Source organism: Lagopus muta, chromosome 3 (genome assembly GCF_023343835.1).
Source record: "Lagopus muta isolate bLagMut1 chromosome 3, bLagMut1 primary, whole genome shotgun sequence".
In the NCBI taxonomy this organism is placed as follows: Eukaryota; Metazoa; Chordata; class Aves; order Galliformes; family Phasianidae; genus Lagopus; species Lagopus muta.
Window position 1 is genome coordinate 56236773 of NC_064435.1, and position 17003 is coordinate 56253775.

Here is a 17003-nt window from a genome sequence, read left to right on the forward strand (position 1 = left end):
TGATCAGTGTTATGGGGTATTTTTAGTTAAAAAAGAGACAAATTAATGTGACTCATCCCCACCTGCAGCAAGTAAATTAGGTTCAGTTTGTTAAAAAATAAGATTAGTATGCAAAATTTTTCTGAGTACTTTAAAATCCATAGGTCACTACTTTATCCTCCATGCATCTTTCAGTCTGTATAACTAAAAGGAAATCCTACAGGCTAGCTAAGGCACAGTTACATGGCAAACTTAGTATGCCATCACTGAAAATATGGTGAACTTCACAGTTGTAAAGATAATACTTGAAATTTTTTTGTTTTATCCTATTTGAAATCACATTTAAAAATATTTTAATCTGAACTACCTTTTTTTCTGATTTTTTTTCCAGCTTTTTAAGCGCTGTTCACACAACTGTGATGTTCTATAAACACTGGCTGCGATTACTTTCTATACGCTATTCTTCAAATAATTCAAATGCACTGAATATAAGAATGTAGACAGCTCTGAGATAAACAGTGACAATCATGTACAAGAAGACTTCCAAATTGTAGTATAATATAAAGAGACAGCAGTGAATATATACTGGTTAAGAAATTGGTAGATTATTATATTCTATACTCCCATGGTATTCTACATTTTAAGATTAGACAAGTGTAAAATCTCCCCAAATTCAAACTGCAGCCTCAGAACCAAACTCAAACACTCAGTACATGGGAGAGAAAAAAAGACACAGCTTGTATAAAGTATAACAAATCTACTGATTCATCTAGTTGTAAAATTAATGTCAATGCTCTTATTCACTTTTCACTTTTTTTTTTTTTTTAATATAATGGGTTTTTTAGAATTGGATATTGGAAAAACTATCCCCAGCCACCCTCTTACCACAAGCAGTTCAGTGATACTATTGACGCAATAGTATTGTCTACAGTTTATCACATAAATTAATATGTCCTTGTTCAGATAATATTTGATGTTCCTAACATTGCAATATCTCTTTCCTTTCACTCCTTTGTTTAGTGGTTTAATATAAAACCAACATTATTTTTTTTCCAAAACAATCTTATTATTAGATTGTATTAACATTTGCAGTTCTATACAAGCTAAGGAAAATGAACTAAGTCACTTAAGCTTGGTTCTAACCAAGCCTCCTTCTTCTGATTACAAGGATTCAAGGCTGCTTGATCATTGCTTGATTTGGTGGCCATAAGGCACTGCAGTAAAAGGACACTTCCCAAACACCCATCCAACTGAAGTTTAGAACTTCCCAAGAAATTCAGCTATGAAACAAATACACCTCTTGGGAGCAGAATTCCCTTCTAAAGCAGTCCTCATAACATTTACTTCTTTCTTTTCTTTTGTTGTATCGAAATAGGTGTATTACATTTTTCACATAAGTTAGCCAAAACATTCCCCATCTACTGAAAACAAAGGAAGAATTTATATTGATGATTCAGAATGGAACAAAATCTTTTATGCAGCATTAAAGATTTTTTTTTCATGTGATAATTCGTTTTTACATAAGCTCAATATTTTGAATTCAGATGAGGAATCACTTTGCTATTTATTGAACAGTTTCCTGTTTTCTTGAAGGAAAAAAAGCCTTCCCCTGTTTGCATACTTAATACAAAAAAAATTCAACTGCTTATAAGGACAATGTAATCCTCAGAGGCAATGATGAAAACAACTACATTTTGTCCTGAAGACAGCAGTATACTCTTAAAATAATAAGTATTCCTTAGTATCGTTTTTACTCTCTGTATAAAATCAGTAATTATTTCACCACGTGGAGATCAGTTTAGAATTTACTAATTTCACTACATTTAAATTAGTTCTGGAATCTGACCAAAAAAAAAAAAAAAAAAAAAAAAAGATAAAATGGAACCTTTGTGCCTTTGTGCCTTAAGCACTGGCTTATCAAAATTTACATGTAAATCAGAGGCAATTAAGACTGTCCGTCTCACCACTTGGTTGTGAATTGAGCTCAAAGCACATCACTAAGAACAGCATTGTTGTAGTCCAAATTGCATAGAGACACACAAATTTTTCCATTAAAAAAAAAAAAAGTTTTCATAATAGAAGGAAAATGGGAAGATGGAAGGAATAACTGTTACAATTTTAACTGTTTGTTCAAGTCTAGTTCTAGATAATTTCAAAAGAACTATTTCCTGTTTAAAACAAAAACAAACATTTAAACCCCTTAAATTTTACTGTTATTAGGCCCACTGTGAAATTTGTAAGTAGAATCAGAAAGAACACTGATTAGACTGCTGTTTGGGGAACTAGATTATATATTAGCTTTTCTGAATGAAAACTAATTCTTTACCAGAGTCCGTCATTTACTCAAAAGCTCACATTCATTCATAATCACTGACTTGAGCTTTTAGTTTACTTACATAATTTTTGCTTCAGAAAAGGTTCCAAGTTGTAGGTATGTTTCACTGTGCTATTTATGCTCTGATTTTTGAATGACTTTCCTTCCAGTGACGGAGAAGGGGTTCTGAAGGCACTAAGATCAGTGGTAGACAATATTAATTCAACCTGTTTGTGCTCTTTTGTAAAGCCATTCTTCTGCGTGGAATAATGAAGAAGCAGTAGTACCCCAGGTAAAAAAAAAAAAAAAAAAAAAAAAAAAAGTAAAAAAAAAAAAAAGCAGAGATCTATATGAGATCTCTAATTAAACATGAATCCACACTGTTAAGAAAAAAATCTAGATCCTAGACCAGTTGAAAATTCAATACCCAATAAGGGTAAAAAGCAAGGGAAACAATTTTAGAATTAGATTTTGTAATAACAACTTTACTGGAGTGAAGTTCAAACCACTGGATTGGATCCATCGTCTAAACTTTACTTATCCTCCAACAGAGCAAAACCAGGAAACAATAACAAACAGACATATACGTACATATAAGAGAGAGACAAAAGCAGGAAGGAGAAATATATTTTTTGCACTGTATTTTTAAATCAGTGATGAGGATGAAAGAAAGATTCTAGGTGAAGAAACTACCGAAGACATACATGAGCGTATATTAACTGCAGGGTACTAAGTATCCATGCACATGTTACAGAATCATCTAAGATGGAAAAGACCTTCAAGATCAAGTATATCCACAACCCAACCGATGAAGTCCCATCATCTAACCATGTTTTTTATTACTATATCCACATACCTCTTTAACACCTCTAGAGGTGTGGACAGACTCCACCACTTCCCAGCACAGTCTGTTCCAATGCTTGACCACTCTCTCTGCAAAAAAATTCCAAAAGTTTGTTATTTCACATCCTACCACCCATCACCTCCTTTTCTGAAGTTGCAGAGAGAGATGAGATCTGTTCTCAGCTTTATTTTCCCCAGACTAAACAACCCTAGTTTCGTCAGCTGCTCATCCTTGTTTTATAATGTCTTCACCAGCTTCATTTCACTTATCCGTATGTGCTTGAACAACTCAACAGCCAGTTCAACACCCAGAATAATATACGCCCACTCAAGCCAAAAACAGGCAGCTCCTTCAGGAAAATACTGTCAGAAACAGTATCAAATAATAAAATCAAGGTATACAATAACCTCAGCCTTTTTCACATCCACTGAGCAAGTCATCTGATCATAGTAGGCCAGGATAATCAGGCAGGATTTGTTTTTCACATGCTCACGCTGGCTTCATTTGACAGCTTGATTGTCCTGTATGTGCTGCGTGATAACATTCAAGATGGTCTGCTGCAAAATATACTCGAACAGTCTCAAATGAATTATTTTAATCTAACACCTAGTTCTTCTCTATCTTAATCTGTGAACTCCCTTCAGCTGGATATGGTCCTGGATTTTGATTACAACGGCAATCCCTGCCGATTCTCTTCTCTCTTCTCAGATTTATATTTATTTCCATGGAAATTACAACAGATACAAATAGCAAAAATTTGACACTATTTGACAGAGCAAATTCGCAACTACAAAACACTATTTTTCAACATAATTACCACCACTAGCTCTACGTTTTCAACAGCAACGAACAAGAGCCTGCATGCTGCACTCATAGTAATTTGCACCAGTGGAGTTGATCCACTGTCAGCACTATTCAAACTCACCACTCAACTGCCTCGGTGTGCTGACATTCACTGTCTCCATAAACATTCAGCAAGCTTCAGTGCACATCACTGGGTGCCATTTTTTCCCCATGGACGAATTCAATGAAGCTTTCGCTTCATACACACTTCCATGTCAAAAGTCAATTTGTCTGATTCTGCCTCTGCTGTCATTTGTCACACAGCAACAAAATATAACAAAATATTGGCAGGAAGGTTCAGCTTCTACTGCCATACCACCAACTATGTGAGCTAACATAACATAGGAGGATTACTTTGAGAGCAGCCCTCATGTATGTAATCAAGACTATTTACAGTGTTCAATCCTGAACGACACTGTAGCGATTAATAAGATTATATGTGCCACCTATCACATATACTTCTCCATCCTCCAGCCCGCTTGAAACTTAAATCTGTCTAGGAATAATAGACCAGTTTAATTAGAAGATGACAACATAGCATTCACTTAGAATAATACTTCTTCTGTCAAAAGTATATATATATACATTCAGACTAGAACTGCTAATAATTTTCAAACACTCTGCAGAAAGTAGTTCTGTTTTACCATCACAGGCATTTAAATAAGTGACAAACTAGATTAGGTTATGGGAGGGATTTCTTCAAAGAAAACACAGTTAATGACAAAACCTCTTACATAAATTACCAGAACTGATTAAGATAAAGAAAGCTCCGTGCATAATGAATTGTACTTCCTTTCTGCTGCTTTGCAGAATTTTCTTCTCCTTAAGGAGAACAATGGCATAGACTAGGAGACAGCGGTGATGTAAGTTAATCACGTTGGTGATTAAGTGATATAAAAGAATTTTAATTACTGTCATATTATAAAAGACAGTAATTGTGGAGTCTTTCAATGAAAAATAAAAAAAAAAAAAAAGAACTTTTTTTTTTAATTAAGAAATATCTGAAAGATAGCTAAAAATCACTATGTGTGATCTGATCCCAATGCATTCAATGTTCAAGAAATTCCAGGTTATGGGGAATTTCTTAATATACCTCAGGCAGAGAGATCTGTGGACATTCTGGATGACATGGGATGAGGTAATCCCTGTGTGGCAGAACATAAACTCACATCATTAAGAAATGCAAATATAAAAGTTAAGCTTTGTGTAGCAATCTGACAAACTTCTGCACACACACACGACACAAAAATTATGAAAGGTAAATAATGATCTAGACTTTGTAAGTGCTAATGCCTTATTACTGTAGCAATAAGGGATATAAGTGAAATCAGTAATATGACGACATATTCTGAATGTAACTTTTTTCCTTATTCCACTCTACTTTTTTCCACGCTTTCAAACTCCAGTTGTCCCATGAAATCTATTTTATATTTATAATACCATTTAGTGAAAGAAAAAGAGATCCAATTCTGGAGACAAAGTATATTTCCCTCTCGGTATCTATAAGAGAAACGATACAGTCTCGTGCCTCATTCATACAGACTGACCCACTGAAGTAGAACTAGCTGTGTACAGAGGGAAGGCAGATTTTATTGACAACATGGCCTTTATTAATCTATACTTCAGGAAATGATCCCTCAAACTGAGGGAGAAAAATAAAATTCATTCTATATTCTGAAGATGATTATGGACTAAAAAAATATTATCTATATTATCTGAAGTTAACTGGAATAGTTCACATAAAACTATAATATGTTAGCCTTGCTGTTAATTTTGTGGCTCATAATAGGATTTTCAGGGTCACTTGTATCTTTTTATAGCATAAAATAATTGTACTTGCCTGCCTTACTGAACTGCCATTAATGTTCCTAGACCCAAATCCCCACCTACACCAGCTAAAGAATCTGTTTGATTCAGAGATATACAATTCCCTCATGGCAAATTAGTAGTCTGAACTCTCTTCCTGCTGGTTAGCTTGAATGCATAAAGCTAAATAACAGTGATACAGGATTCACAGCTGGTAACTCGTTCTTTATTTAGATATACATAACTACATTAGTAGTTGTGAATACACAAGCCTCAATGTATTTATTTTCACAACAGTCCTAAAACAGAAAAGTGTTGTTTTCCTCTATTTTGTAAATAGGAACTAAAAAGAAGTATCAAAAACTAAAACTGCAAAGAGTATGTACGACCATCCAAAATTCACAGCCTGAAGGTTGGCTGGTTGACCTCCACGGAGGTTCTTACAGGCTTCCCAAACCTCAGTGAGCTTGCAGGGAACTGGGCATGTTTGTTAAGAAATGAATGAATGAATGATCTGCAAAGTTTTTGTTTGTTCATTTTTTTCTTGGTTTTTTTTTTGTTTGTTTGTTTGTTTTGTTTTGTTTAATCTTTGCTAGTGTGTCTTACCCTCTAGAGCTGTTAATACTACTCCAGAAAAGACAGAGAAATACAGATGCCCACCCCATGAACAGCGTACCTTGGAAACAGTTATGCAGAGTGCCCATTTTCTGTCTGATGGGAAACAGCATTTAATTTTACCTTTTTTTTTATCCCATGAGACTATCACAGCAACAAAACTATGGAGAATTCCTAGGGAGAAAATTGCCCTGGAGTTGTTCTATGCATATTAAAAAAAAAAAAAAAAAAAGTCATATTTATTGCCAACAAAAATTTCTTAGACTAAAACTCACAATAACAATTTCAAAGCTTTATATTTGTGTGCCCCAGCGTATGATTATAATTATACAATAAAACAGTTTCCAACTGACAAGGAAAGAAAGACTCTTTAAATCCCCAACAGAAACAGCACAAGTTCTTCCACAGGGTAACTTCACTCATGAATAGCATAGAGGAAACATGCTTTTCTAAGATTCCAGAAAGTTTCTTGAGAATGATCTCAAATACCACTAGATAACATTCACAGGTATTTTTTTTCCTTGTATTTATCCTCTGGAAAAGATATCGAACCATGTTCAGCGGTCTACCTACTATAGATCTATTTAAGTAAAAATCCTAAGAGCTATACATACTAAAAGAGACAATGAAATGCCATATGAGACATTAGAAATGTCACTGAAACAATTATGTGGATTTTCCACCCACTTCTCCCTTAGCCTTCATATGGCTGTGATTGTTTTAGATCATTTTATCCAAAATCCATTTGAAAATACTATATTCTAATCAAAATATTGATTTTGATTAGATTGTATTTGTGATTTAATCAGAAACAATTAATAGAAAAATGTTATATTGCATATTAAACTTATCATCTTTAGATCTTTTTCTGAGATCAAGTAAACAAGCATTCACCTTCTTCTCTTTTGGCCAAAGCTGCAGGTGGCACTAGCAACTAGTGACTCAGATGCTCAGAATGGCAGTGATGATGGTCCTTGCATAGTGTTAGTTAAAAAGGAAGATCTACGCTTTCAGAAGTCTGCACCATGAAAAGATTTCAATTTATCTGATTTTTCTGAATCTCTTCCAGACCAGTAAGCCAGCCAAAAACATGTTCAGCTCAACTTCTCAGGCAGGACCTGAAGTGTTCCTTTCTTCTGCAACAAGGAAGCTGCAGGCAGTTTTTTGAACATAAATGCCCTACCACTTTGTAACTGAGCACAGAAAGAATAAGCATCTGCCAGTGCATGTTCATACTGTTGGAAATAAAGGCATAGTAACAATATTAACAATATATTTTAAAAATTAAACATCTTTGTTAAAGCAAGTATTTCTACGTTTGATACTCAATCTGTACAGCATTTTTTCAATTGACTACCACCATTGCTAAAACCACTTTTTTTCCCCTCACAGTTTCTTCAATGGAAACACCTAGTTGAAATTCAAAACGGTGTTCATTGATAAAATGTAAATACACTAATCAAGAAATTCAATTAATATATCATTTGAATAAAGAAACCCTATCACCCTTTCAAATCCTTGCTGTGATTCACTAGCAGAAAGGGAATTGAGAAATAGCTTAGTTTAGTCTTAGCAGGCAGAAGTGAAAAATGCATGCACATGATTACTGATTTATCAAGGTTTATTACAAGCTTCTCCCACAGGACACAAGCACAGGCATCCTTGACTAAACTCTTCAGATGATTCATAAAAATCACCTGTCTCCTCAGCCTGAACTAGCTGTAGGAGATTTTCTAAGTCACAGCCAAGTCAACAAAAAATGAATATATACAAAGAATGTCTCGATCTTCTCTGTAGATGTGTAATTCAAAATCATGTAACTCTTCTGGAAAGGAATAGCTGAAAGAAGAAAGACTAGCAGAAAATTCTCATCTCTGTTAAAATATATGTGAAAATATATTGATTTCAAAGAGTCCTGGATTTCACCTTAAGTCCAAGTGTGAATATTTCTGGATGAAAAAAATAAAATAAAATAAAACAATAATGATGCTTTCCAAATCAATTCATATATTTTGTTTATCTTGACAAGGGAAAAATTATCATTTGAAAGAGCATTGACTTGCTTACGGCAGTACTTATATTGGTCTAAAGAAGACAGAACTCATGAATCAGAGTTAGAAAGCAGAGCAGCATACAAAGTATTCATTACATATTTAGATCTCTGATTCAAAATATACAGCACTTATTCCCCTCCAACAGGTGAGGGCCAACATAGATTACAGCAGGCACATCCTTTGGAGTAAATTTGCCAGTGCCAGCCACATGTCAGAGATGATGAGCGAGGCAGAGATGCCAACCTATTCCTCTGACACCAGAGGTCAATTAAAGGAGAGTGCCAAAAAGCACCTACCCACAGATGATGATGTGGCTGATCTTGCTATTCCCAGCACTTCTTCAGAGTTCTTTTATTGACACAATCTGCTGTGAGAAGAGTCTATAGAACTGGTAGCTTGATTTTGATTTGAGGAGTATAGTCATCATCTGGTAGAGGAGAATCAGACTGCCAACTGCTGCTTTCCCAGTATTGAATTAAATGCTTTGCAAAAAGGCAGATAATATTTAGCTTGCACCTTTCGCACATGCAGTGAACACTCCAAACTGCCATAAATCAGACAGGTTCAATCTGCCACATCAAAACCACATGTTTTTTTTTAACTGCTCTTTGTAACAGCCTGCAAAAAAATAGAGAATAACAACAGTTATTGTTCTTGGAAGCTAAGAAAAATTACACAGGAAAGTTGTAGTAGAGCTAGTGGCTACCAAGAGCTACCTGGCTAGGCAAGAAGGCTATCTGCTCTGCAGGTTACAGGAAAGCTGTTTCTTTATTAAGCTGTTCTCCTACTGTCACAACCATATTTTATACAAGTATAAGTAATGCACATGTCATAATATTTTGTCCTAGTAGTCCTTTTTCCTGGATATCTTTGCTGTCATTAAGAATCAATGACATTGATTCTTACGCATCTCAGCATGATATTTTATCATCACTGTGGCATATCAGATATATTTTTTCCTATGGAGGTGATAGTTTGGTGCAGTCTGCTCCATCCAATTCCCTTCAAAATGTTGGAACACATGCATTTTCTGTGTACAGTTCTGAATGGGCTTCTTTGCTCCACAGGTTCAGGATCCAGAAGCATTGCATAGATATTCTAAAGGACAAATTAGAGTTTATCAGACATTTTAACACCTAACCATTACTATGGAGAGGAGAAAGAGAAGAACATTCCTTGTTGGACTTTGTATTCACGTGATAACATTGCCACAGTTTTCTGAAATTTCATCTATTTCTTTTTAATTCCCAAATCTGAGATTGAAGTGAGGTACCAAAAATGGAGGAACCTGAAGTCTCACTTTGCTTTTCATATTCTTCAAAATTCACGTTATCTTCTCTGTTAACAGAAAGGACTCTAAGCAGAGATCATCACTGAAGTAATTGTTCATCATCACTAACTGCTAACTTTTCCTAACTCCTTAATCTTATAAGTTAGATTCCAGCATCAGTAAAAGGACATTAAATCAACATGTTTATAAAAACAAAACAAACAAAAAAAAAAAAAAAAAAAAAAAAACTTAGATGAGTACTTAGAGGAGAATAAGATACATGGAATTGGCTGGATATTGCATATCTATTTTTAATTAACCTACTGCAGTGTTATTTAAACTAAGCCAGCATTTCTTTCTTTATTTTGTTGAGTTCACAGAAACAAGAAATTCTTTGTACTCTTTGCTGCCTCTGCAGAATTGGTCCATTAGCAAGCACTATTTCTTCTGATTTTGCCAACATCATTGGAGCTGTTGGTCAAGAGTGATCTTTCACTGTATATCTGTGCTTCTGTTTATGAAGGCAATCATTTTCAAACCAGATCCATTTGGATTACAGAAAGAAAAATATTATATATATGGGTATCTATAAAATGAATAACCTTTACTTATATGTTAATTAATCTTTCTCAGAATGAGCAATGACTCCATAATGCTATAGGTTTAAAATTGTAAGATACAATAGGTCTTCATAGTTGCTCTGCACTCTGAAAGCAAGATGCATGACTCACTTTTCCTTAAAATGTTTATTGTTCCCTAAAATAATTATCTTGAAGACCTTAGATATATCCTGGATTTCAGTCTACTAATTGAACTTTCCAGTCATAGGTCACCTCTGGAATCCTCCCAAAATACTATGCTTGTGATTACCAGCTCTCCAGTTCTTCAATTTCATTTCTCCATTAGATCTTGTCAGTTTCAAAACTCTCTGAGGAACACAGAACAAAACATCAAGAATACTAACAGAGCTGCAATAGTGCATTTCTCCACAAAATTGTGCTTTTCTTATAAGGTATATTTTGAAAATTCAGTTCAGTTTTTCCATATCTGTACTTGCTCATCATCTCTAATCCTGCTGCTGAGGCACAGAATAATTTCGTTGAAGTGTGGAAGCAAAACATGCTGGCATAGAAAATAAAACCAAAATTACATTGATCGTATATGCTCAGCAAGAGTTCACATAAGAACTCACTAAAATAAATTCAGTCTTTCATATAAGAAGGATGATAACTATATGGTTGTAAAAAAAAAAAAAAAAAAAATTAGTATGTGACTTTTAAAGGAAATCTGATTATACACCTAAAATATGTTATAATGACAGCAGGTGTAATGACAGTTATTATGATAAGTACCTCACCATGGAACTCCTAAAAATCTCTCTTAATTATATAAAAGTTTTAAATTATTTTATTTAGTTGTCTTTTTTTTTTTCGTGTGACTAAATTAATTTCAGAGAAGTTAGTACTGATGCTACGGAAATAAAAACACACAGAGAATAAGCATGAATTACTCTTGCTTCATCACATCACGGAAAAAGGAGGTTGTTACCTTGTGGGAAATGGCTGTTGCTCAGTTGCAGTTTATTCCCAGCACCATTTGAGAGCATCAGTGCCATTTTATGCTTTTCACTCTGCTATGTTAACCAGTTGGGAACACATTTTATGCTTTGGGGTTTTTTTCCAGCATATATGCATGTGCAGTTGTGCTATTGTACTATATATTTTTACTACATCTGCAGATAAAAACTAATGAAAATTCTTTACAAGAAAATAGAGTAAGGGAACACTCATAGAACGTATTAGTGCACAACATTCATATCCCCGAGGGGAAAAAAAAAAGAAAAAAAAAAAGATATAAGATATAGAAGGGTCTTCATAGAACCATAGAATCATTTGAGTTGGAAGGGATCTTTCAAGGTCAGCATGTCTGACTACCTTGTAAAAAACAAAGACACCTACAGCCAGATCAGGTTGCTCAGAGCCCCATCCAGCCTCACCTTGAGAGTTTCCAGGGACAGACTATTCACCATATCTCTGGGCAACCTGCTCCACTGTCTGACTACCCGTACTGTAAAATAAAATAAAAAATAAAAATTCTTATATCCAATCTAGTTCTCCCCTATTTTAGTTGGAAACCATTTCCCTTTGTTCTATCACCACAGACCCTGCAAAAGAGTCTACGTTCATCTTTCTTATAGTCTCCCTTTAAATACTGCAATGTATCTATCTGGGAGTCTGCAATCAAACTCCTTTAAAACTAAAGATTAGGAGCATTTTCTTTGTCTCAGAAATGCCTGGAACAATACATTCTCCCTATAAACATTCTTCTAACATAGCTGAAGAGTTGTGAAGCAATTAAAAAATTGTAGAAGATGAATGCACTGTTTTGGAAAATGTTTATCCAAGTTGTTATAGACAGCAAAGTCACACCTAACAAAAAAGGAATGTAATGATCAAATATACAAAGATATACAAAGATGTACAATATACAAAGGCTACTCCAAATGTAATGCCTCATATTTTATTATGTTGGTCTATGATGTTAGAGGCAGATGTTGACGGTATAGCAGTAAAGGGTGAACTTCACCACAAATATTCTACATGTTGTCGCTGTACGAGAGACAGCAGCAGAGGCGCAGTCTGACAGAATGGTGTCTGACATGGAAGTACATATGAGGGAAAGACACATGATTAAATTCCTCTGTGTAGAAATAATGGCACACATTGACATTCGTTGATGCTTATTGAATGTTTCTAGACACCAAACAGGGGATGTGAGCACAGTGAGTCGGTAGGTGATGTGTTTCAGCAGTGGCAACAGTGAGGTGAAAGCCAAGCCACGTACTGAACGTCCATGCACAATTGTCATACCATGATACAAAGCTTGTTAATCACTGACTTACTCTTGTTAATCACTGATGAAAACGCACATTATTCAGAATTGTGAGTATCAACAAAATAAGATTTTTCATGGTAAAAGAAATTCTAAAAATCCTAAAACTATTTCTCTAGGCAAAAATATTTTCTAGTATATAACAACTGCCATCTGCAGAAACTACATCTGGTAACTATTTGTATTTATCCATGGCTCCACTTAATTATTTGTGGAAAAGGCGTATTACGCTCTCAGATTTTGTAGGTTACTAAAATTACAATCATCCTGCTTAATATTGTCATCTCCTAATACATAGTGAGAGGTTCTTAGACACTACCACAGTTTCTATCACAGTAAATAACCATGAAGTCTGCAGCTGATAAAAAATCCTGTAATAGTTTCACATAATAAATACCAATAAAGGCTAAACTGCAGCAACATAAAACTTAGCTTTTCTCTTTTTGCATAAAAGTATTCAGTTTTGGATCTGGTTTTGTAAACTTTAATATTTCATCCTGAATTATGTCCCACTAGTATTTTACAATGTCATTTCTCCTCTGTGTCCAATTCCAAATTTACTGTGTTACAAAGATGATCACCCAGAAGTGTATTTCTTCCTTGATGTGGCCAGTGAATACTTAAATTTCACACACAAAAAAAAAATAAATTGATTTTGTGAGCTGTTTTCTTAGCTGTGCTATCACCTTCATATCACTTCATATTTATGGTGATCCTTCAACAAATCTTCATCACTCCTTATTTCTGCTTACACACGTACTATGAACATCAATTTTGTATTGTTATTCTTACCTGGACCAACTTTGGATGCCTTCTGGAAATGCAGGATGCCTGAAGATATGAAGACATTTTTATTTTGGAAGCCCTTAATTATGCCACATTAAGTAATGAATATTTCAACTGGACTGCTCTCATTTGTAATTCTGAAATGACAATTTTGTAATGCTGAAACATTGTTTGCAAGCTAAAAATAACTAAAAACCAAAAAAGACTAACTTATTATGTATGCACAGGTAAAGATTTAAGTTAAGGTTCCCAATTTTGACCAGTATGTCACTTTTCTATCCAACTTTACCTTCTATTAGAAGAAAAAAAAAAAAAAAAAAAAAAAAAGTAAAACATCTCTCCATGGTTAACAGCGTGGAAGAAATTTCTTCTGTAATGAATATGTGAATAGCAAAACTCCACCTAGCTTGTTTTGAGAAAATTTTGAAGAAATACAACTTTATTTTGAGAAACCTTAAAACACCAAGTGCCAGATAATCAATGCCATCCAGGAAAGAAATTCATCAGGGAGATAGCATGGCCTAACAAACTGAAGGCTTTATAAATCAATATGAGAATCCCACAGTAGACCTAGTAGTGGAAAAGGAATGAGCAGGTCACCAAATAATGATTTAAAGCTCAATATGGGATACACTAAGCCAGAATTTGGGTACGTTGGTTGAATAGGCCAGTCCAACAGCATTTCCCTGGAGGAGAAGGGAAATACCAGTTGAAAGAAGAAATGCTGCACCAAAAGCACAACATCTTCACAAACAGCAAGCACAGAGCCAATACCTTTTGTCTCTCTGTCATGGTTTTATAATTTTTGGTTATCAGTATTCCACATCATAACACCATGTAGTGCACTGGGAGTTTAACTGTTCATGCTCAAGTTCCAAATACCTGTCCAGAAGAGAAGAAGAACTACATTCCCCAGGGGGCTTTGCTGTCCGAGAGGAGATATAACTCCTGGCAAGGTCACCTGATGAGGTCTTCTTTGTCAGCTCTACTTCATCAGCTCTTTTTCATCTCCCTGCTGCTCAAATGAACTGCGCATCTCACCTCAGAGTTATGGTGAGGACTATCCACCTTTTGGAAATTCTCTCTCTCATTATATTTGATTTATTAGCTTCAATTCTAATTATATTGTATTGTGGTGTATTATCTTGCATTCCAATACTGTATTTAGTAAATTTGTTTATCCTCAGATCGTTGCCACTGTTTTTAGGGGTATCCTCACTTTGCTCATCACTCCATTCATGAAAGAAATAAAAAATAAATTGGACAGTGTGAGGAGGAAGAACTCTGCTGCTCCTGTTACAGGCATGCCATACAACAAACCCAAACAGACTTCCAAATCTGAACTATCTTGAATCAGCTTTTCCATTCTCAAACATAATAACACTCTGTAATAGCACTTTCAAAATATTCATTATTTCCACGCAGTTCTATTTAACATGAGTAGTAATTGCTTGACAAAATAAAATGTTAAATCCACATCTTTTTTATATATAATAAATAGATTATAGATAATAAATGCTGTACTGCTCCACTAGATGAACAAAATGGATCACTAAGAACTGAGACAGAAGGAAAACACTAAGACTTCAGAAAGTAGCACAATACCCATTTCACATCTATATCACCATGCAGCACGTATAATAATTTCCATTACCAAGTAACAAACTTATGATCCTTCCCATGGACGCATTTTTCTCCTGTACAAGATTTCTTCAAGAGGAACCTTCAGAAAAATGCTGTAAAACTTCTGATTCCACAGGTAGATTAACACATCTGCAATAAGAAAAAGAGGGAGAGGGGAAAAAAATACACAACTTTATCCATATGTTTTTAACTTCAGAAGTGCAATAGAGAAAGGAATGTGGGGAATGCAATGCTAAGAAGCTGCATGTTTTCTCCAAATCTAAAATTCCTCTGTGCAGTAACATAACTCTTGCAGTATGTTGCTCAGAAACTGATGGAAACATAGACACACAAATAAACCAAATGGTCAGATTTACACAAATGGTTAGGGATTTACAGGTTCTTACAAATAAAATTAGTCTAAATTAAATCAAAACATGTAGGTGTTGGAAGTGATCTGCATTGTAACTCCTTCTTTTAAAACGTGGAAGACAGCATGAAGTGACACTTCAGGGTACAGACAATATACAAAATATTTAAATCCATCTCCAAAAATTTTGTGTGCAATGGAACAATGAAAGGGAAAAACTCAATTTTTAAAATCATACTTGCAATCTCATTATTATGTTAACATTTATTAAGGACTTAAAAGACCATTGAAACTACAGGAATGTCTAGTTTGTATGCAGTCAAAAGAGAGAATTTGGTTTAACAATCATAGTGATTCATGATGAATCCTTTTCCTCCTATCACCACAATTTCTTCAGAGGGTTATAACCTACCTATCTGTTGGCCTTTTCCTATGCAATAAAGCTTTTCTGAGGAAACCTTTAGTTACACATGATTGGTAATACTAAAATAACTTCTGTTATCTAACCCCTTCGGTCTCATTCAACTACTTAAAGTATATGGATTGAGCTCTTATTAAGTTAATGACTGTGGCATTCTCCGGAATCTGTTTCCTGAAGAGGATTTTTGGCTGTTTCTTAGAGTCATATAACATCCGTACATATACTCCTTTAACCTTGGAGGTCACTTTTTCATTTCAAATTAAATTAGGAAATAGCTACGAGATATTTATTTGATCTAAAATTTACATCTTCAGAGCTTTCCATTGTTTCAGTGAGAAATAATAAATTATATTAAATATTTTTAGAAGAGTAATTATTTTAGAAAAAAAAAAAAAGATAATATGTGGTACATCTGGAAATTTCTACAAGCTTCCTCCTGTTACCAAGGATTATTTTTTAAATAAGAAAAAGTCATTTTCCTCTCATACTTGAAAGCTTGAAAATAAATCAAACCAACATATAGGACAATACTGACCTCAATAACTAAAAATTAAATTTTGAATGAAGTCACTAATCTCATTGTGCATATTAAGGTACCATAAGAACTCAGCATAATAAAATCCTGATATGGATCAACATTTGAACAATTATTTTATTACTGAATATATTTTATTTTATCCCTTGATTCTCTGAGAATTCAGTTTAAATGAAAGGGAAAAGTCTCATTTAAAGGACATGTCCAATCAAAGGCACTCCTTCAGCTGAACACGTTTTCAGTTTTGGTTTTAAATGTATGCTTTTACATAAACTGCAGTTGAGCTTATTATATCATGAAAGTATCTGATACGTATTTTTTGGACTGCTAAGGAATGCATGGACTTCTTTTATGGAGTCTGGGTCTACAGAGAAATTACAAACAGGTTCCAAAAGAATAATCAAAAAATTGAAAATCAGAAATTATGTTCTACAGGGATAGCGACTGGGTTATTTGGTGCATATAGTGTACAAAGGCCAGCTGGCAGGAATTGAAGCACATATTTTAAATATCCAACACAGTTCTGCATTAGCGGCACCGTGATCCTCTGGGCCCTTCTATAATTTCCATATTTAGATATAAATTAACAGGGCAAAGGCCTCTGTGTTCACTAAAATTAAGTTCATCATAATGCAGAATGAACACATCCAA

At 34.4% G+C, this 17003-nt stretch overlaps 1 long non-coding RNA gene across 1 annotated transcript; it reads right to left on the reverse strand.

The window, feature by feature from the left end:
- Positions 1-3149: 3149 nt before the first annotated feature.
- LOC125690680 (uncharacterized) lies at positions 3150-15158 on the reverse strand. The gene is made up of 4 exons (XR_007375734.1): positions 15058-15158; positions 13410-13540; positions 8752-9073; positions 3150-3226 (listed from the first exon to the last, which is right to left on the reverse strand). It is a non-coding gene; the product is annotated as an uncharacterized LOC125690680 (long non-coding RNA).
- Positions 15159-17003: the final 1845 nt, after the last annotated feature.